This window comes from Arachis ipaensis, chromosome B10 (genome assembly GCF_059453495.1).
Source record: "Arachis ipaensis isolate K30076 ecotype BB chromosome B10, ASM5945349v1, whole genome shotgun sequence".
NCBI classification, from domain to species: Eukaryota; Viridiplantae; Streptophyta; class Magnoliopsida; order Fabales; family Fabaceae; genus Arachis; species Arachis ipaensis.
Window position 1 is genome coordinate 13,476,400 of NC_142435.1, and position 21,946 is coordinate 13,498,345.

Consider the following 21,946-nt stretch of genomic DNA (forward strand, 5'->3'; position numbering starts at 1 on the left):
ATGTATCGAGGCATTCCGTCATTACAAGCCGCTGGTTAGTATTGACGGCACCCATCTATATGGCAAGTATGGGGGAACGTTGCTTGTCGCGATTGCACAGGACGGGACGACAGTGATCCCAGACCCTACCAAGAGGCGTGCGAGAGAGGGTCGTCCGAGGTCCACTAGAATACGGACCAATATGGACGAGGCAGATCCGAACCGGCCAAAGAGATGTGGCCTCTGTCGGAAGCCCGGACACACACGTCGGAGTTGCCCACAGGTCAGAGGACAAGAGCATACAAGGGGACATGAGTAGCTGTATTGTTAGCTTTGGTACTTTGTTTATTTCACTTTGGCGTTTAGATTCCACTGTTGTAGGTTTCCTTAGTTGTAGTTGATAAGTGATAGAATTTGTTAATGTTAATGCGATTTACTCTACATTGTATCTTAATTAATGAATATGTTTCGTTTCCGTAGTTTTGTACGAAATGTCTATTTAATGCACAAGGCAATAAATAAATCTACAAATTAAATTAATACATGATGCGGAAAACATGCTATTAACTGAGATAAACACTGAACAACCATTTTCAAAGTACAATATCATGATTTGGAACAACATACTGAAACATAAATAACCAAAATACATGTTGGAACGTCAAAGTACATCAAAGACATTAATAAACTTTGCTAGGATACAACAATGAACATAAACAAACAACATACAGGATACATGAATCATTTAAACAGATGCGAGCCGGTGAAGCAACGACGGGGTACCCGTGTCCTGTGGCCTCTCCGGATAAGCAGCTCCTTGTCCTCGATCTCATCCTCCTCCTCATCCGGGGCAGGCTGTGCAGGTGGCCTAGGCTGGACGGGTGCCCCAGACGGCCCGGCAACTGAATGTGACGCAGCAATGTAGGCGGAAGTAGGAGTACCACCCAATGCAAAATGGTCAGCAGCAGGCGTCGTAGGAGGCTCGTTCAAATCGACATCTAAAGGTGCCTGCGTGCCGGAGCTCTGACCACGCCTACGTGCCGCATCATCCTCCTGCATGATGGCAGTAATCTCGTCTAGAAAGTGTGACCCGCCGAAGTCCGCATCAAGCCCATCACCTGCCAGGAAGTCTGAAAACATCATCCCCGGGCTAACCCATGGCGTACTCTCCTGAAGTGTCTGGTCATCGGCTGGGACACCAACGAAGTAATCTCCTAGCGGCCCAAATCCAAGTCCACCGTCACCATGGTTAGCACCGTTACCCATACCGGACCCGTACCACTCGCCTCCATGCCCGCCAACATGGGGACTAACACCACCAACTGCAGCATGCCCTGCAGCAACCCCTCCCCACGGGCCCGTGTTGATCATCGTCGTCGTCGTCACCATGATCACCGTGATCGTCCGCCGCAGCACGCCCTCTCCGCCTGCCTCCGTGCCCTCGTCGTCTTTCTCCACGTCGACCGTCCCCGTCAGCCTCGTCCATAGCCTGGTCCAGCCACCTCCACTCACGCTGGCTCCTTCGTGTCCCCACACGAGCTCTCCTCTCGACCCGACGCCTATCCGGCACGTCATCAACACGATCCATGTCAAGAACTCACCCATCACCCCTCTGCGACGCCTCCACAGGAATAGGAACGGCTTTCGGATCCCTCAAATACATCTCTGGTGACAAGAACCTCTTTCCATGCTGACTCTACCACTCTAGGAACTCATGTGAGGGTCCAGGGTCTGCAACAACATCGAACCAGAGAACGTGGTCCGCACGGCTCTCCCAATGCAGATGCCAGAACTGAAGAGCCGACGGAAACCAACGATCACTGCCTCTCCCATCCTTCGACATCAGAAAGTCGATGTTCAGGGCGCGCTGCGGACGGGGCTGGACTCCGCCGAACTGCGGTAAAACCCTATCTATCTGATGCCACTCTATCACGGCAAAGTATATCAATGACGTCACAGACCGCCACATCGCCGTATGCCGAGGCTCCAACACCTCCGGATGCACAACCTGTAGTACCTTAGGGGAGTTATAGGGCATCCAAATAAACTGCAGAAAGATCCCAACATTGTCAGGCCAATTGATGACACAAAGTCATAATATTTAATTAATTAAATAAACATAGCCGGTTAGTATACTCACATCCCTGGCCTGTAACATGTCTATCCTCAGTCTCCAGTTCTGCACTCTAGGTCCCTTCTCACCATCGGAAGGGTTGTAACCTGACCACCTGCATCTCACATCGGTGTTATAGCTAATTAAAAGTGTGACAGATTTGTATAACATAAGAAGCAAACATTGAATCAACTATTTTAAATTTAAATAGAAAGGTCTGAGTAGGATACCTCGAGGCCAACAACCAGCTGTACGTATCATACCCAGCAGGCCTAAACCTAGGAAAGCGCCAGAAGATCCAAGACTGAAGTAACTGAAGTGGGCCCGCTAACTTTACCACATGTCTGTTTGCCACTCGGCACATGCACCGGTACAACCATGCTAGTGCTGCAGACCCCCAGCTGTAGGTACCCATCTCCTCAAGCCTAGCTACGTAGGGAAGCCATCTGATGTGAATGCGGTTGCCAGACTTGTCGGCAAATAGCTGAGTACCCAACAATATCATGATATATGCACGAGCAAAGCGCCGCACAGTCTCCTCATCGGCTCCCGCAGGGCACTCCCCAAAACTCTCATGGAACCAAGTGCAGTTTACAACGAACTTCTGAACTTGGCTCGGAGGAGGAATCACTCCAAGCAACTCCTGGAACCACACCCAGGCAGGACGGCCACCCTCGATGTATATCTGGAAATCTGTAAGGCAACCATTGACATAGCGCCCGTCCACTGGCAACCCCAACTGGTACGCCACATCCTGAAGTGTGATCGTGTACTCTCCGAACGGCATGTGGAAGGTGTGCGTCTCCGGACGCCACCGCTCAACGAATGCACTAACAAGGGGCTCATCTAATCAGAACCATCTATCGTTCAGCCTCGCAAGATGGTATAATCCGGCCATCTGCAGGTACGGAACGTATCTCTCATCCAGGGGCATGCCCTGTTGCCGCCGCATGCTCGAGATGCAGCGCTGGGGTTGCCAAAACAAGGACCGCATACAAAAGCAATATAATAAACCACATACAAAATCAATATAATAATCCACTACCAATCCCGCATGCAAATTTACTTACATAAACCGCATACGATACCGCTAATATAAACCGCATACAAAACCACTAAATAAACAACATGCAAGACCACCAACATAAACCGCTAATATAAACTGCTAACATAAACCATCAACAAAACTTGTCTACAAAACCACTAAACAAAAACCACTACCAGTACCACATGCAAAGTCAGTAACGGAAACCGCTAAATTAAACCGCCTACTAAACCGCAAACAAAACTACTTCAATAAACCACATGCAATACCATCAACAAAAATCACGGGCAGCCTCACAAAAATAAAGCACAAGAAAAAAAAATAAAAACCACTAACCTCATCGTTGATGACCTCGGCAATATGAGCCACTCCATCCAACCGATATAGTCTACCTGGATCGTCCTCCATCAGCTAAATACTCTGCTCGAGCCTTTGTCGGAGCGAAACTGGGTCGTTTTCTCTGGGATTTGGTGGGGTCTGAGAGTGGAGAAGTAGTTCGAATGGGGTGGATTCGAACTCCTTTTATAGGAAAATCTAGAGTAATTCGAAACACCTCAATTCGAATTACTACTAGTGGCGAAACGTGCATAGTTCGAATCAACAAGATTCGAATTATATAGGTCTCGTTCTCAAGCTAATTCGAATCACCATGTATTGAATTAACTAAAGCTAGTTCGAATTGCATCAATTCGAATTATGTAGAGTTCATGCGTGTATGTAGTTCGAATTGCATGGATTCGAATTACGTTCAATTCAAGTTCGAACTGAGGTGATTCGAACTACATTATTTTGTACATTGGTTGATTGCTGAATCAATTTTTCTTTTGGCTTATTCATGTAATATTGATATTCCCATGGCTTATTTCAGTTTTTTACCCTAAAATAAACGTATTCGTATTATTATAGGGCAAATCACCCATATAAACCAACCTGGAGAAAAATTTATGTGATTCGACCAAACCAATAATTGTTACAGGGTTCAACCAAGAGGACATTTCTATGTAATTCGAATTAGTCTAATTCGAATTACACATTCACAGTAATTCAAATCACACTAATTCGAATTACACACAGACGCACACAAGAACTAATTCGAATCAGGGTGATTCGAATTACTCACACGCTGCACATAGTAATTCAAATTGGCCAGATTCGAATTACTCATGGTATAATTCGAATTATACTGTTAAAAAAATTAATAATTTATTAAAAAATTTATTAAAAAATTTAATAATTTAAAAATTAAAAAATATATATTTTATTTCATGCATTAAAAAAAGCTAACAAAATATTTAATTACGAGACTTCTTTAAAATATTAATGAGCTATCAATTCGAATTCCATACAATACTCTTTTGTCCATTTTTAATAGCTCATTAATATTTTTTAATAAATTGTTTTAATAAATTTATTTAAATTATACCACAAAAAATATTTTATTCTATGCAAAACAATTTAAAAAAATGGCTTAAAAATGTTAAGAGTACTATAAAAATTTGTAATGTTCTAATGACTTAGGTAAATACATGCAAGTACTCAAATTTTAAATAAAATACTCTACATAGTCAACAATAATTTAGAAATTAAAGAAAATATTTTATTCCATACAAAACATTTAAAAAATATATTTTATTCTATACAAAATAATTTAAAAAAAAATGGCTTAAATGATGTTATGAGTACTATAAAAGTTTGTAATATTCTAGTGATTTAGGTAAATACATGATAAAAATATATTTTCTTTAATTTCTAAATTATTATTAACTATGTAGAGTATTTCTTTAATGTCCTAAGTCATTAGGACATTACAAATTTTTATAGTACTCATCCAGCGCAATTGGACAGCTACTTTAGTGCTCATCTAGCGAACAGCAAACAGAGCGGCTGATTTAATGGCTAAGACTGCTGTTTTAAACAAGCAGGTGTATCTAGAGTGATTACTGCCTCCTAATAATTTAGACATTATTATTAGAGAGGAGTACTACTCTTTTTCTTAGGTCTTTTTTCTTTATGTTATGTTCAGTCACCAAAAATTTTTTTATAGTACTCCTAACATCTTTTAAGCCATTTTTTTAATTATTTTTGTATAGAATAAAATATTTTTTTGTGGTATAATTTAAATAAATTTATTAAAAAATATTCATGAGCTATCAAGAATGGGTAGAAGAGTATTATATAGAATTCCAATTACTCACCATATAATTCGAATTAGAGTGATTCGAACTTCCCTATGCGTAATTCGAATCATGTAATATCTCACCATATAATTTAAATAATTTTATTAAAAAATTTTCATGAGCTATTAAAAATTATTGTGATTATTTATTTTCTAACGAGTACAACTAAAATTTTAATAACAATTATTAAATTAAACATTGTTACGATGAGTACTATAAAAATTTGTAATGTACTCGTTACTAACCTATCACATAATAAAAATTTTTAAACTTTATAAAATGAAATTTTTTTTCATACACTCGTATTATCGAACTAATTGAATTCGATTAAGCATTGGCTCCATATAAATATAATTGTTGGTGTATTAAAATAATTGCATGGATTAGATTTATGCTATAAAATTCACGTTCAACTAATATTTATAATTTTTTTTATATTTTTTGTAGTATATTTTTTTATATTATATAGTATTTTTTTCTAATATTTTTGACAAATATTTCACTAATATTTTTTCTAATATTTTTGGCAAATATTCCATAACTAGTTCGAATCAGTCCAATTCGAACTAGTATGTGAGTTTGTATGTGTAATTCGAATCACTCTAATTCGAATTAGTGTGTAATTCAAATCAGGTTGATTTGAATTAGTGGGTGTGTGCGTCTGTGTGTAATTCGAATCATACGGATTCTAATTACATTGAGAGTGGAGTTCGAATTAGCCTAATTCGAACTACATAGAAATGTCTTCTTGGTTAATTCATGAACCAATTTTCCTATTGGTTGATTTGTGTAAATTTTGAGACTCATGAGCTTATACGAGTGAATTTCCCTATTATTATACTTATATGATTAATTATATTTATTCGGTTTTAAAAAAATCGTTAATTATAAATTAAAAAAATTAATATACTAGTATTATTTTTAATATGACTATATTTACAATACTCTCTAATAGTTTGGTGAATCGACAGTCTATAAAGGTGTTAATTATTTAGTGAATCAATACTCCATATATTTTTATTTTTAAATTAGTTTTTCGCAGTTAAAATTTTTATTTTCTTTATATTTATTTTATCTCTTCTGTTTTAAATTAAAAAACTCTTTATATTTATTTTACCTCATAACTCTCTTTCTCAAATCTCATTTCTAACCAAATTCATTACCACTGTTCACCATCGTCACTCGCGTCTCCTTCATCGTTTCTATCATCGCGTCGCCGCCGTCTCGGAGGCATTTTGCCTCACTCGCTGCCTACGTCTCCCATGTAGTGTGAGTGGTGATGCTGTTGTGCTCTTCTGTTATTCTCCTATCTTAATTGTTATGGTCTTCTATTTTTCTCCTATTTTAGTGTTTTAAATTAAAATTTAAAATTTTACTTTCTAACTCGTTTAAGTAATCTAATCTTAAAAGAACATTTTAATATTTAAAGTTAATACTAAATAATATATTTGGTTTTATTAATTATATTAAGTTCAAGTTCAAATTCCCGTGTTGTTTTTTTTTTACCAAAGATAGGAGACTCGAACCCGTAACCTCTTAATTGAGTATGGGGAGACTATGCCATTTGAGCTATAACTCATTGGCCGTGTTGTTTCTTTTAGTTACTAAAGAAAAAAAGATTTAAATTCAAATTTTTATTTTTTAATTTAATAAAACAACTTTAATTATTTAAATAGTATTTTTATCATTTAAAATTATATGAAAAGTGCATGTTAGTCTTTTAAAATCAAATTTAAATTTTAACATTATAAATTTATTAAATGATATCAATTCAAATTAGAATTAGATTTTTAAATAAAAGAAAAAAATTTCTACTACGAAAAAAAATATGAATAAAAAAAAATGAATGATAATTGAAGTGAAATTAGAGCTAGATAAAAGTTATATAAATTATTGTTGGATTGATTGTTTGAGCTTGTAAGTCGGTCCTTAATTTTTATAAGAGTATTTTTGTCTTTATAAAATTATCTATAAGAGTATTTGATAAATTAAAATTTAAAATTATATTTTTTAATTCATTTAAACAAATTTAATTCTAAAATAATTTTTATTGTTTAAATCTCAAGTTTTTTGATGCATTTAATTAATACCAAAACGATAATTTTACCTTTTTATTACTATTTAAATAAATATTTTATAATTTTTAAATTAATCTTTAAAAAAGATAATTTTATCTTTTTAAATTTAAATATAATTTTTTTAGTTTTGTTCTTTTTAAAATTAAATTAAATTTTTAATTCAAGTTAAATAACTTTAATCTTAAAAAATATTTTAGTCTTTTAAAATTCATATCAAAAAATATATTTGACTTTTCAGTTTTTTAAATCTTTTATAATAATGTTATAATAATTTTTTATTATAATAATATAATATGAGTAATATTAATCCAAAAATATAACGGGCTTAAAATGGTTCAAATTAAAATAATAGTCTTAGTCTAAACAAATTTTAAATAAAAAAGACAAAAAATAAGTATAAATAACTTTTGTTTAACTCTTTAAAAAGAGTTTTAATACTCCAAAGCTCCAAGGAGCATTAAATCAGGTGATTGGGTAGACTAGAGGAGTTGATGGGGTCAAATACGGTGAAATTGTTAATAGACAGGGATAAATAGTTTGAATCTCTAATCAAAATTAATTAAACTTTTAACTTAGATAAATTGTTATCACCTAATTTAATTTTACTACTTCAAAAAATGAGCTTATCGTTATCAGCTTATTATTATTAAATGCTGTATCAATTTTGCAATTTTAATTTAACAATAAATTGTTGCAGAATTTACACTTTCTAAAATTTTAAAAAGAGTGAGTTACAAAATAAGTTTTCAACATCATTATTACATTTTAATTATAAAAAAATGCTACTAAAATAGTTTAATTTTTACATCTCTCTTTACAAATTAATTTAAAACTTATTGTTTGTGAAGTAGAATGAAAAACAGGTAACAAAAAGGATTTTTTTTTTTATGAATCAATATCTTCTAAAAAAAGTTGGTAATAAAATAATAAAATAAAAGGAGTATGATTCAATAAAAAATTAATGACCCACATGAACAAAAAATCGTTTTTAAGCATATACTTTAATACTTTATATTTCTCTTGCAATAATCAGAGTGCCAGGTATCGATAAAATACTTGTTGGTCAATAAAAAAATTACTTTTAGCCACTAGAATCTACGCCATCAAAAATTTGTTCTAAATATAATTGTATAATTATATAAAATATTTTATATTACACTATTAATTAATCAAAATTAAACTCTTTGAATTATTTAAACTTCAATATATGTGTTTCTGGCATTGAACAACAAAGCAGTGTGTGTTTGTTGATAGAGTAACACGAAGATAGAAGTTATGTGGCGAATTTCATAGACGCAAAAATGTGCCTCTAAGTCTATAGCCGCCGAGCTTGACCCGTTGACTCCGAGGAGAAGAGAATTTGCCTTTCTTCTCAGTTCTCACTCAAAATTGACCAAGCCAATTTGGACCAACTCCTGGGGTCTTCATAATAGAGTGTCTTCTCAAAGTGGCTACCTTTTTAAGGAAGTATGGCATCACTGGTCAAAAAAAAAAAAAAAAAAAAGAAGTATGGCATCTTTTATATTTAGGCAACTACTCAAATAAAAATGATAAAAATATTTTTTTATGAAAATATTTTATTTAAAATGTGACTTATTTATTTAGTCATATTTTAAACAAAAACAACACTTTAAAATTTTTTATGGTAGTATCTATTTTATATCTATCTATCTCAAGTTTATTTTCAACTTTATTTTATTTTATTATAGCATGTATATTGTGCAACATATATAATACATGTACATAAAATTATTTTTTCTATATTTTTTTTTTACCAAAATTAGGAAATTCGAACCTACAACCTTTACGTGAGTATGAAAAGATTATGTCATTTAAGTTATAGCTCGTTGGCTTTCTCTATGTACGTTACTACATGCATTTACAATGATAATAATACATTATCATCATATTAAATTCTTTTTTTTCTCTCCTTTCCTTTCTTTTACTTCCTCCATTTCATTTTACTCCCTCCATTTTATATTAAGTGTCTTTTTCTAATTATAGACAAGTATTAAGACAATTATTGTGTTTCTCTAATAATAGAGAATATAATAGGTAAAAATTAATTAATGATTTTTTGAAATTAAAAAGCTACACTTAATTTGCAACAAAATTAAAAATGAAAAAAATACTTAGAGAAATTCTAATGGAGTGTTTTTTAAGTATTACTCTTAATACTTACAAAAAGAAACTGATCTGGAATTAAAATTTGTATTGGAAATAATTTAAAGTAAGTATTTTGCAATTTTAAGCGTTTTTACATATGAAACAAGGACATTGCTTTTTGAGGTATGCAATTGTTTTAAAATCAACTTATAAGGTGTTCTGTTTTGTTAGACTCAATCATCATCATATCATTCTTTGTTTCATTCATGTTTATAATTTTTTCACACTGCTAACTCTTTATTTTCTTCTGAACTATATGAACAATTTATAACATATGTGTTGAAAGAAATTGTGTTTCTACTCAGGTATTATCTGAACTATTATATCTTATATACTGTGCCTTGAATTCTGAAGATATGTTATAGATATTTGTGCTCTAATATACAATGTATAATGTATATATTTGAATAAATTGAAACTTATTTATGAGGATAAATGAAATTCTTAGAATTAGATTTGGTTTGACATAACTAAAAAGGAGAATCGGAGATTGCTAGCTCCATATATCATATTAAGTATTAATGTCTTGAAAATAACAAACATAATTTTAAGTTTTACTAATTCATTTAATTTCTACTGATTTGTTCATCAGTTCTGAAGTACTAGATAGTATTTCTCTAAATAATTTATTGTAAACCAGAAATGTATAACACCCGAAAAGGTGAATTTAATACAAAAAACACCTTAGAATGTGATTCTAAGTTCATAACCCGTCTCAGAAGCAACAAAAACATGGTTTGAAAAGGCATTCAAACTCAACGAATATATTTTGGATCCAAAGTGATAAGCATGCTCAAAAAGCTAAAACATTAAAAAAAAAAAAAACTTTTCTCTCTTATTTGCTAGGAATACATAAAAAGTTTTAAATCTCCTAAAACAATTGTACCAAACAAAAGGCACTTGCACTTCTTGTACATTTAACAAGCTGACTATGGAGAAAGAAAGGATTTTCAATGTTCCTTTGCTACGCATCTCTATAGAATACAAGTCAAGGGATCTCTTGAAAAAGGAAGAAGTGTTAGGCACTAGACAAATGAAGTAGTAAAATATATAGAGATGAAAAAATAAAAATTTGTATAAAATGACTTTCTTGAAGAATTACAATTTCTCTCTATTATAAAGAGATCACAATAACACTCTTTCTTTATAAAAGAAGAATACATCTCTCTCTATACATAGAAAAAAAATCTCTCAAAGAAATAAAACTCTTTATGTAACTCAATGTTACTATTGTTCTTGTTGGATGACTTGATTGAAATGAATTAAAGAAAAACTTAATTTATAGGTGAGTCTCTTCAATATGAACCATCCGTCAATTTGAGGTATATAATTCTTCTCTTTTTCAACCATTAAAATTCTAAGGTTATAAACTATGATTGTTTATTACCTTTCATTTTATTTAGTTATTATTTATTTATTTATTTTCTAAAATTAGCTTTACTAATTTTCACAGTCTCTCACTTAAAGCTAATTTTAATAAATTTTCAAAATTCATGTTGTTCATGTATTCGATAGACCATATGAAGATCTACACCATTCAAACTTTTCTGTGTTGATTAGTTTTGTCATAGCATCTACTAGGTTATCTTTCGTGTGAATCTTCTACATATCAACACTCCGTTCTTCTATTACTTCCCGAACAAAGTGATATTGTACTCCAATGTGCAAGGCACTTTGGCTGTCACAATACACAAGAATCTTCTGTTGTTTGTGCATAAGTTCCTCCATTAAACTTTGGATCCAAATTGCTTCCTTGCATGCTTGTGTACCTGCCATATATTCAGGTTCTGTAGTAGATAAAGCTACAATAATCTGTAACTTAGATAGCTAGCTCGCAGCTCCTCCTGCAAGTGTGAACACATAGCTTGTAGTAGGTTTTCGTTTATCAAGATCACCTGCAAAATTTGAATAGACATATCCATTGACAATGAATTCCGATCCTCCAAAACATAATGCAACATTCGAGGTCCCTTTGATGTATCTCAAGATCCTCTTAACAGCATTCCAATGCTCCTTATTCGGATCTTCCATAAATCGACTTATATTACTACCGTAACTGCTTGAGCAATATCTGGCCTTGTACAAATCATGGCATACATAAGGCTTTCCACTGCTGATGCATACGGTACTCGAGACATTTTCATCCTCTCTGCTTCAATACTAGAGCACATACTTGAGGATAATTTAAAATTCATAGAAAGTGGGGTTGAAATTGACTTACATTCTTACATATTGAAGTGTTGCAAGATCTTCTTCAAATAATTCTTTTGCGATAGTCAAATCTTCCTATCTTTTTTGTCTCGGTGGATTTGCATCCTTAAAATCTTATTTGCTGGTCCCAAGTCTTTCATATCAAACTCCCTAGCCAACTGTGCTTTCAATTCTTGGATTTGATCTTTGTTGGGGCCTACCACCATGTTATCCACATACAACAGAAGAATGATGAAATCATTATCACCAGACCTCTTGTAGTAAGTACAATGATCAGAACTAAGTCTGTTGTATCCAAGGCTAATAATGAAAGAATCAAATCTCTTGTACCAACACCTTGGCACCTGCCTTAATTAGACCGTACAGAGATTTAGTTAACCTGCAAACCAAGTTTTCTTTTTCTTTTTCTTTTTCCTCAAAACCTTTTGGTTGGAGCATATATATCTCTTCTTCAAGTTCTCCATGAAGAAAAGTAGTCTTTACATCTAATTATTCTAGATGTAAATCAAATGCAGCACAAATAGCTAAAACTATTCTTATAGTAGTTAGTCTCACCACTAGAGAAAATATTTCATTGAAGTCAACACCTTCTTTCTGAGCATATTCTTTGACAACCAATCTTGCACGATATCATTCCACCTGATCATTACTATCTCGTTTGATCTTGTAAACCCATTTGTTACCAATGGTTTTTCGACCTGCTGGAAGTTCAACAAGTTTCCAGGTGTTGTTCCTATGTAATGCCTCAATTTCTTCTTGCATTGCTATCATCCATATAGAAGCATTTGGATTGCGCATAGCCTCCATAAAAGTTGTTGGTTCTCCCGTCTTCTGTTAGAAGACAATATGCACCATGGCTTCTCAAAACATAATTTGAGAGCCATGATAGTGTTCTTCTTTGTCGAATGGATCGATGAACTTCTATGTCATTGGCCTTTGCTTTTGTTCTTCGTGCTCTGGTTCTGCTTCAGAAAAATCACTTTCTTTGCATTTCTCATCTATTTGTATAGTGACTATCTCTTTAACAGTGCTGTCATTTTTTTTGTTCCTTTTGCAATTCATCTTCTGCAAATATCACATCTCTGCTGACAACTACCTTGCGGGTAGCGGGATCCCACAGGCAATACCCCTTAACTCCGTCAGCATAACCCAAGAATATACATTTCCTAGACTTTAGGTTTAGTTTTGTTCTTTCATGGGAATTGTACATCACGTACACAGGACAACCAAATATATGTAAAGAAGAATAATTAGGTGGCTTACCTTGCCACATCTCCATTGGTGTCTTCAACCCAATTGCAGTTGATGGTGACCGATTTTATCACGTAACATGCAGTTTTAACAGCTTCTGCCCAAAAGACCTGGCTAAACCTGCAGTTTGCAACATAGCTCGTGCTCTTTCTAGGAGAGTCATATTCATTCGCTCTGCTACACAAGTTTGCTGAGGCGTATATACAACTGTGAATTGCCGTTGAATATCTGCTTGCTTGCAAAATGTTTGAAAATCACCGCCAACATATGCTCCTCCATTATCTGTCCTTATACACTTGATCTTCTTTCCAGATTCAAGTTCTAACTTTGCTTTGAAGTTTTTGAACATCGCAAACATGTCTGACTTCTTCTTGATCGGTACACCCATAGCCTCCTAGAATAATCATCAATAAATGATACAAGATATTTTGCTCCTCCTAGGGACATCTCTGGCGATTCTCACACGTTAGAATGAATCAACTCCAATATGTGTTTGCTCCGAGCAGTTGATCTACCAAACTTCAATCTATGTTGCTTGCTTGTAACACAGTGCTTACAAAATGGTAAGTTTATCGATTTGAGCCCAGGAATGAGATTACGTTCTACAAGAATCTTCAATCTCGTTCTGACATGTGGCCTAGTTTGTAATGCGATATCATCATCATTTCTTCTTAGTTTGCTGAAGCAACTGATGCCTCTGCCTCTTGCAAAGTATCTCCCATAAGTATGTATAGATTTACTACATTTTTTTTGCTTTTATTACCACAAGAGCTCCTTTAACAACTTTCAAGATCTCACCTTCAATATGGGTCTTGCAACCAAGTTCATCCAATTGTCCAATCGACAACAAATTCTTCTTCAAGCCTTTCACGTGTCTTACCCCTTGAAGTGAACGAATAAAACCATCAAACATTTTTATTTTGACAGTACCTAATCCAACAATTTCTAAGGCATGATCGTTTCCCATAAACACTGATCCTTCCAAGATAGGTTCATATGTACAAAACCAATCACGATGAGGAGTCATGTGCCAGGTTGCTCCTGAATCAACAATCCAAACATCAGTGAGCTGTTTGCTGCCTTTAGAACTAATTGTTGCTTCGCCATACGGGATTTTTCCATCATCAGAGGTACTCGCAACACATCCTTGAGAATTTGATCCTTCTGGAACCTTCTATATACTCTTCTTATTCCAACAATCTTTCTTGAAGTGCCTTCTCTTACCACAATTATAGCATTTGACATGCTTTTTACTTTGTAACTTTGGTCTACTTTGACCCCTATTGGAACCACGCTCCATTGATCTCCCTCTTATCATCAACAAAGCCTCTGCTTGTTTTGAGCTCTCTAATGTATCTTCCTTATTCTTGCACCTAGATTCTTCTTCAAGAACTGCAGCAGCCATGTCATTAAAAGAAAGATAATAAGTCAAAATATTATTAGTTAAGTTAATGATAAGTTGATCATATGAATTTGGTAGACTTTGAAGTAAGAGCTCTGCACGTTCGTTTTCTGCTATGGTATATTCCAACGATGAGAGTTGGGAAAATAACATATTTAGATTGTTGATGTGATCCGTTGCCAATGTGGACTCACTCATTTGAAGAGTATAAAATCTTCTCTTCAAGAATATCTTGTTGTGAAGTGACTTAGGGCTTGTTTGGGTGAGCTTTTAAAAAAAGATCTTTTTTCGAGTTATCTTTTTTTAAAAGATCTTATAGAGAAGTAAAAGTAATTTTATGTTTGGATATCTCATGTAAAAAGGTCTTTTTATCAATCAATTATGTTTGGGTATAACAATATAAAAGTACTTTTTTGTTTATTTATTACATGAAAAACATTTTTTTTAAGGAAAAAAGATCTTTTAAAAAAAGATGTAAATTAGTACATGTTTGGGCGCCATTATTTTGTTAAAAAAAAGATCTTTTTTCAATGAAAAAAGATCTTTTTTTTATTTTTTAATGTGTTTGGCAAATTTCTAGTAGTAAAAGTAAAAGCACTAGTAAAATAAAAAAAAGATCTTTTTTGAGAAGCTGTAATTTACATCTTTTTTTAAAAGATCTTTTTTCTTTAAAAAAAGATATTTTTCATGTAATAAATAAACATAAAAGTACTTTTATATTGTTATACCTAAACATAATTGATTGATAAAAAGACCTTTTTACATGAGATATCCAAACATAAAATTACTTTTACTTCTCTATAAGATCTTTTAAAAAAAGATAACTCGAAAAAAGATCTTTTCTTAGAAGCTCACCCAAACAAGCCCTTACAGCTTCTCAAAAAAGATCTTTTTTTTTTATTTTACTAGTGCTTTTACTTTTACTACTAGAAATTTGCCAAACACGTTAAAAAATAAAAAAAGATCTTTTTTCATTGAAAAAAGATATTTTTTTAACAAAATAATGACGCCCAAACATGCACTTAACTTCATATAATTTGGTGAGAGCATCCTAAATTTTCTTTGCTGTCTTTTTCTCTCTACACTTGATAAAACTGAGTCAGCTAGTGCCAAGTGTAAGTTTGCAACAGCATTGTTGTCTATCTCCTTTCATTTTTTATCTGTAATTCCAGTGGTTCTACCTTTAATTGCTGCCACGCAATTGTCTTTTCTAATAATGGCTTTTATCTTCAATTTCCATACGAAAAAATTACTCCTACTGAATTTTAAAATTTCATACTTTGTTGCCATTTTTTTATGCGGTAACTTGCAGCGGAAGAAAAAAAATGATCAATCAACAACCTTTGACTCTAATACCACTGTTAGGCACCAGACAAATGACGTAGCAAAATATATAGAGATAAAAATTAGAGATTTATATAAAATGCCTTTCTTTGAGAATTACAACTTCTATCTATTACAAGGAGATTACAATAACACTTTCTCTTTACAAAAGGAGAATACACCTCTCTCTATACATAGGAGAAAATCTCTCAAAGAAATAACACTTTCTATGTAACTCAATGTTACTATTGTTCTTGTTGGATGAATTGACTGAAATGAATTAAAGAAAAACTTAATTTATAAGTGAGTCTCTTTAATATGAACCATCCGTCAATTTGAGATATATAATTTTTCTCTTTTTGAATCATTAAAATTCTAAGGTTATAAACTAAGATTATTTATTATCTTTTATTTTATTTAGTTATTATTTATTTATTTATTTTCTAAATTAGCTTTACTAATTTTCACAAAATGCATTTACCGAAACTAATTGTTTCTAATTTTCTTTCAAAATTGTTCTTCATTCTTTACATGTACACATTTCTCATCTTAGAAGAATTAATTATTGAAACTGTTTGCAGTCCAAGTCTTAGTTGTTTATCACATTCTGAGTCAATCAATCTGAGTTAACCAGATTCACAAATATAATCTAAGTTAGTTCCGACAATTGATGTATCTTGAAACAAGGATCTTAGAATTTGTAAAAGAAAGCTCAAGACTCGGTTCAATAAGAATGCTAAAATACAGAGTGCCAAAATACAGATAACAAAGCTCAAGACTCGGTTCATGAAGATAACCGGCCCGAGCATATATATATATATAATATGAGAAACCAAAAGAAATCCAAAATACAGAGTTACTACAGTGTATATATATATATATATATATATATATATATATATATATATATATATATATATATATATATATATATAAACAGTGGAGATAATAAGTATCTATATAAATACATATAACCAAATTAAAGCCCCGAGAGATAAGGATCTTCACTAAATCAGAAGCTTCCAGCATGTCTCAGCGAGGAGCCTCACATCCTGCATCTGAAAACCACAAAATCTGTATGGGGTGAGAACTGAAGGTTCTCAGCATGGTAACAATACCCACATATCTAATATATAATGTCCTAGGAAAGCCAAAGGCAATCCTAGAACTTCCGACATATAATTAAAGCTTATAAACATAACTAAATCATGAAAATGAAATAGGCAACTAGATAAGGATCTTATGTCTATCTAAAACTTCCCAATCCAACTCCTCCGAACCTCCCAACCGCCACCGGAATCAGTTGTTATAAACACATTTATTACATACAAGGAAATCACAGAAAAAGCACATACATCAGATAAACAAGTAGCAAGTAGTTATGCAATCAATTAGGCATTCCAAACAAAATATACCAAATAAACATATAGATGCATATGATGCATGCTTGTCATAGTGGCTGATGAGTCTCATCTGTCGGTTATAAAGCCAACCCGACGTGTCCGGTAGGTAATTCGGGCACAGTCTCTCTGTTGCGCCTTAATACCGTTAGAGGAAATATGTGCCCTGTCACCCTTATAACCAGAGAGAAAAATACAAGCATACCACATTCATTCATTAATCACATATGCATCTCCGGCATACTCACCACATTTTCACGATTCCTCAATTAATCATAATCATTTAATCATCAATAATGTTTTAGTAATAATTCTTCTTTCATTTTCACTTACATTCATTCATTCACCCAATCATTCATTTTTCCAACTTTTTTCATCTCCAAGTTATCACTCTTTTCTAGCTTCTTCTCACCACTTAACATACAACTAAGGTTTAGGGGCTAAAAGAGTAAAAATAGAGGTTTAGAGGTTCGAAATTAGGTTTTAAAACATAAAATTAAGTTTGCTGAAAACAGGAGACACGCGTATGCGTGGGCCACGTGTACGTGTGAGCGTGCATTTTGGCCCATGTCGCGTACGCAGCATCTGGCCGCGTAAGCACGTGCACCAAACAGAAATGAATGGCTGCGTTTGGTGGGTCCGCATACGCATGTAATGTAGAAGCTTCAAAAAGCTGCTAAGTCTAGATTTTTCAGTTTGCACACCAAACTTTGATCGGGCATAACTTTCTTATTTTGAAACATTTTCCTCTATTCTTCAAACAGCATAAATATCTCAAACCAAATTTTATTTCTAAATAAGTTTGACACAAATCGGAGGTCCGGAAACCAAGTTATGCTCCATCAAAGTTGGGCAAAAATCACAATGTTCACAAAAACAACCAAGCCTCAATTTTCAAATATACACTTTCCAAACCCCTTTAAATTCAACTAAAACCTTACCAATTTAGCCTCAACCACATTCCAACTTCCTTATTCAATCCACAACACATCAATTCTCTATTTTCATCAATCTCAATTCAATAATTCAATTTTGATCAACATTCCACATCTCAATTCCCAATCAATGCTCAATTTCATCAACCACTATACATACATATTAATATCCCATACAATTACATACTTATCAACAAGAGCCTCAACCTTACCAACAATTAGGCATACCAATCCATATCACTTACAATTTTACATGCTTTATCAACCATTAGCATCACTTACAACCATTCAACCATTAATCACATAATAAACTCGATTCATATCATCCAATAACTACATCAACGATTCAAATCCTATCCTAGGGTCACTAGCCTAAGTTTTCACAATACATTACATTTTAGATACAAGAAACCCAAACCATACTTGGCCGATTCCTTCTTAAGCTCAAAACCACCAAAATTCAAGCTTCAAAGATTGCAATTCACACCCAATGGTTCCAGCCACCAAAGGTTTGTTCCAAAAGCTCCAATTTGACAAATTCAACTCTAATTCAACATAAATTCAACTAGTTCTTATAATTCAATAATTTAGCACAAGGACACACTTAATTGGGCAAACTACAAGGGTTTAGAATTTTCTTACCTTACCCATTGATGATTGGGCTAAAATCCAATAATTATCCAATGTTAGATTACACCTAAACCACCAAAATCATCAAAATCACTCAATAAACATACAAAAACGCGAAACAGAAAGGGGAACAGAAACTGGGCACAAATTACAAAGTCTATTACCACTTTGTTTGGATAGAATTGAAGAGGACTCTGAGACAAATGCGTGGTCGCAAACGGCTTGTCAATCAGAATTCCGGATTGAAAGTTATGGAAGATTGAATTTGGAAGTGGACATGAAACCCTCACCTCACACCTCTCTTCAATTCAACGTGGATGCCAAGAATGAAGGGGAGGGAGGCTGATAGTTGGCTATTTAAGTGTGGGTGATATAAGTAAGCTTGGGCCTTAGGCCCAATACGGGTCCGGTTCAGCCGTTCGGCCCAATCTTGGGCCGAAATCTTTAAAATTGGTGTCAAAATTCTTATTTTAATTAGCTCTACCTCATTAAACTTATAAAATTTCATTTTCTAATTTCTTGGTTTAATAATTAATTTATTGACCAATTTTTTACTAACTTTGCAGGTTTTACATCTTACCCCCTAACAGAAATTTTCGCCGTCGAAAATATCGTCCGCCATGTGAGTTCATGAGAATAGTCCTCTTTCTTAACTTAACATATAGTAGTCCTAAGGTCTTCCCACTCTGCGCACTTCCACTGTCGCACTCTGATTCGTTTATCTCTGAGAACTTGATCATTTGTCCAATGCCAACTAAGATCCTTACTAAACTCTGCAAGCTTTAACGACAATACCCTACTCGGAACTATTCGGTTTGGTTCTATGTTTAATACTAAGCTTGAGATTTTCAGTTTTGGATTTTCATCCCTATCTTAGGCTATGAATGAATGCGGTATTCCCCAGTCACACACTGCTATATAATTCTGGTTATTGTAATTACCTCAACCTTCTGCCGATCTCTGCAACGACTTATCTCTTGCAACTTCTCCTTCTCAGTCTAACGGTGCCATTGTCCTCGCAATTTTCGTTCGCCATCCCTTCAGTAGCAGCTTTCACAACAGCATCCAAGAAAATCAACCGTATCACCTCACTCACGTCCACGAGACGCCCTTTGGGTCCTATCCACACCGAACAATTGATATTAAGGTGATCGGTCTTAATATCTCAAGTCTAGTACTTCGAATTTCCAAAGGTAATGCTCATGAACATTTATACTATATATGTCAAACAGACATCCTAAATAGCATATGCCCACAGCCAAAGTATGCTCAGAAGCATAGTCAATCCATTCCTCAAGCTCTACAGGAACGAACTGCTCTAATATCATAATGTAACACCCTACCACACAAAAGCTTATGCTTAAGTCATAAAACAGAGGTGGTGAGGTATTACGACCTCTAAAAGTAAAATTATATATATAGTATTAGTTGAAAGGAATTAACTAGAAGCCTGTGAAGAAAAGTTAAGCAAAGCATTAAATAGAAAATCGCATCACTCACGTAAGAGACAAATATAAGAGAAGAATTCCAAAGATACATATAGCAAGGCTTCTGACTCAGCTCGCGAAGCTAGAACCGAACAAGGCATATAAACATATGGAATTCTTCTCTTATATTTGTCTTTTATGTGAGTGATGCGATTTTCTGATTAATGCTTTGCTTAACTTTTCATCATAGGCTTCTAGTTAAAATTCCTTTCAACTAATACTATATATATAATTTTACTTTTAGAGGTCGTAATACTTCACCACATCTGTTTTATAACTTAAGCATAAGATTCTGTGTGGTGGGTGTTACATTAAAACAGGGGGCACGCGTACGTGTGAGCGCGCATTTTGGCCCATGTCGTATACGCAGCACCTGCTCGTGTATGCACGCGCACCAAACAGAAACGAATGGCCGCGTTTGGTGGTGCGCGTACGCATGTAATGCAGAAGCTTTAAAAAGCAGCTAAGTCCAGATTTTTCAGTTTGCACACCAAAATTTGATCGAGCATAACTTCCTCATTTTAAAATATTTTTACTCCATTCTTTAAACAGCATAAATATCTCGAACCAAATTTTATTTCTAAACAAGTTTGACACAAATCGAAGGTCCGGAGACCAAGTTATGCTCTGCCAACGTTGGGCCAAAATCATAATTTTCACAAAAATAACCAAGCCTCAATTTTCAAACATACACTTTCCAAACCCCTTTAAATTCAACTAAAACCTTACCAATTCAGCCTCAACTACATTCCAACTTCCTTATTCAATCTACAACACATCAATTCTCTATTTTCATCAATCTCAATTTAATAATTCAATTTTGATCAACATTCCACATCTCAATTTCCAATCAATGCTCAATTTCATCAACCACTATACATACATATTAATATCACATGCAATTGCATACTTATCAATAAGAGCCTCAACCTTACCAACAATTAGGCATACCAATCCATATCACTTACAATTTTACATGCTTTATCAACCATTAGCATCACTTACAACCATTCAACCATTAATCACACAATAAACTCGATTCATATCATCCAACAACTACATCAACGATTCAAATCCTATCCTAGGGTCACTAGCCTAAGTTTTTACAATACATTACACTTTAGATACAGGAAACCGAAATCATACCCTGTCCGATTCATCCCTAAGTTCAAAACCACCAAAATTCAAGCTTCAAAGACTCCAATTCACACCCAATGATTTCTGCCACCAAAGATTTGTTCCAAGAGCTCCAATTTGACAAATTTAACTATAATTCAACATAATTTCAACTAGTTCTTATAATTCAATAATTTGGCACAAGGACACACTTAATTGGGCAAACTACAAGGGTTTAGATTTTTTTTACCTTACCCATTGATGATTGGGTTAAAAGCCAACAATTATCCAATGTTAGATTACACCTAAACCACCAAAATCATCAAAATCACTCAATAAACATACAAAAATGCAAAACAGAAAGGGGAACAGAAACTGGGCACAAATTATAAAGTTTATTACCACTTTGTTTAGATAGAATTGAAGAGGACTCCGAGACGAATGCGTGGCCACAAACGGCTTGTCAATCAGAGCTGCAGATTGAAAGTTATAGAAGATTGAATTTGGAAGTGGACATGAAACCCTCACCTCATACCTCTCTTCAATTCAACGTGGATGCCATGAATGAAGGGGAGGGAGGCTGATAGTTGGCTATTTAAGTGTGGGTGATATAAATGGGCTTGGGCCCAATAC

General features: G+C 33.9%; 1 pseudogene; it reads right to left on the reverse strand.

Annotated features, from left to right (window-relative positions):
• Positions 1–720: 720 nt before the first annotated feature.
• LOC148579199 (uncharacterized) lies at positions 721–1,465 on the reverse strand (annotated as a pseudogene).
• Positions 1,466–21,946: the final 20,481 nt, after the last annotated feature.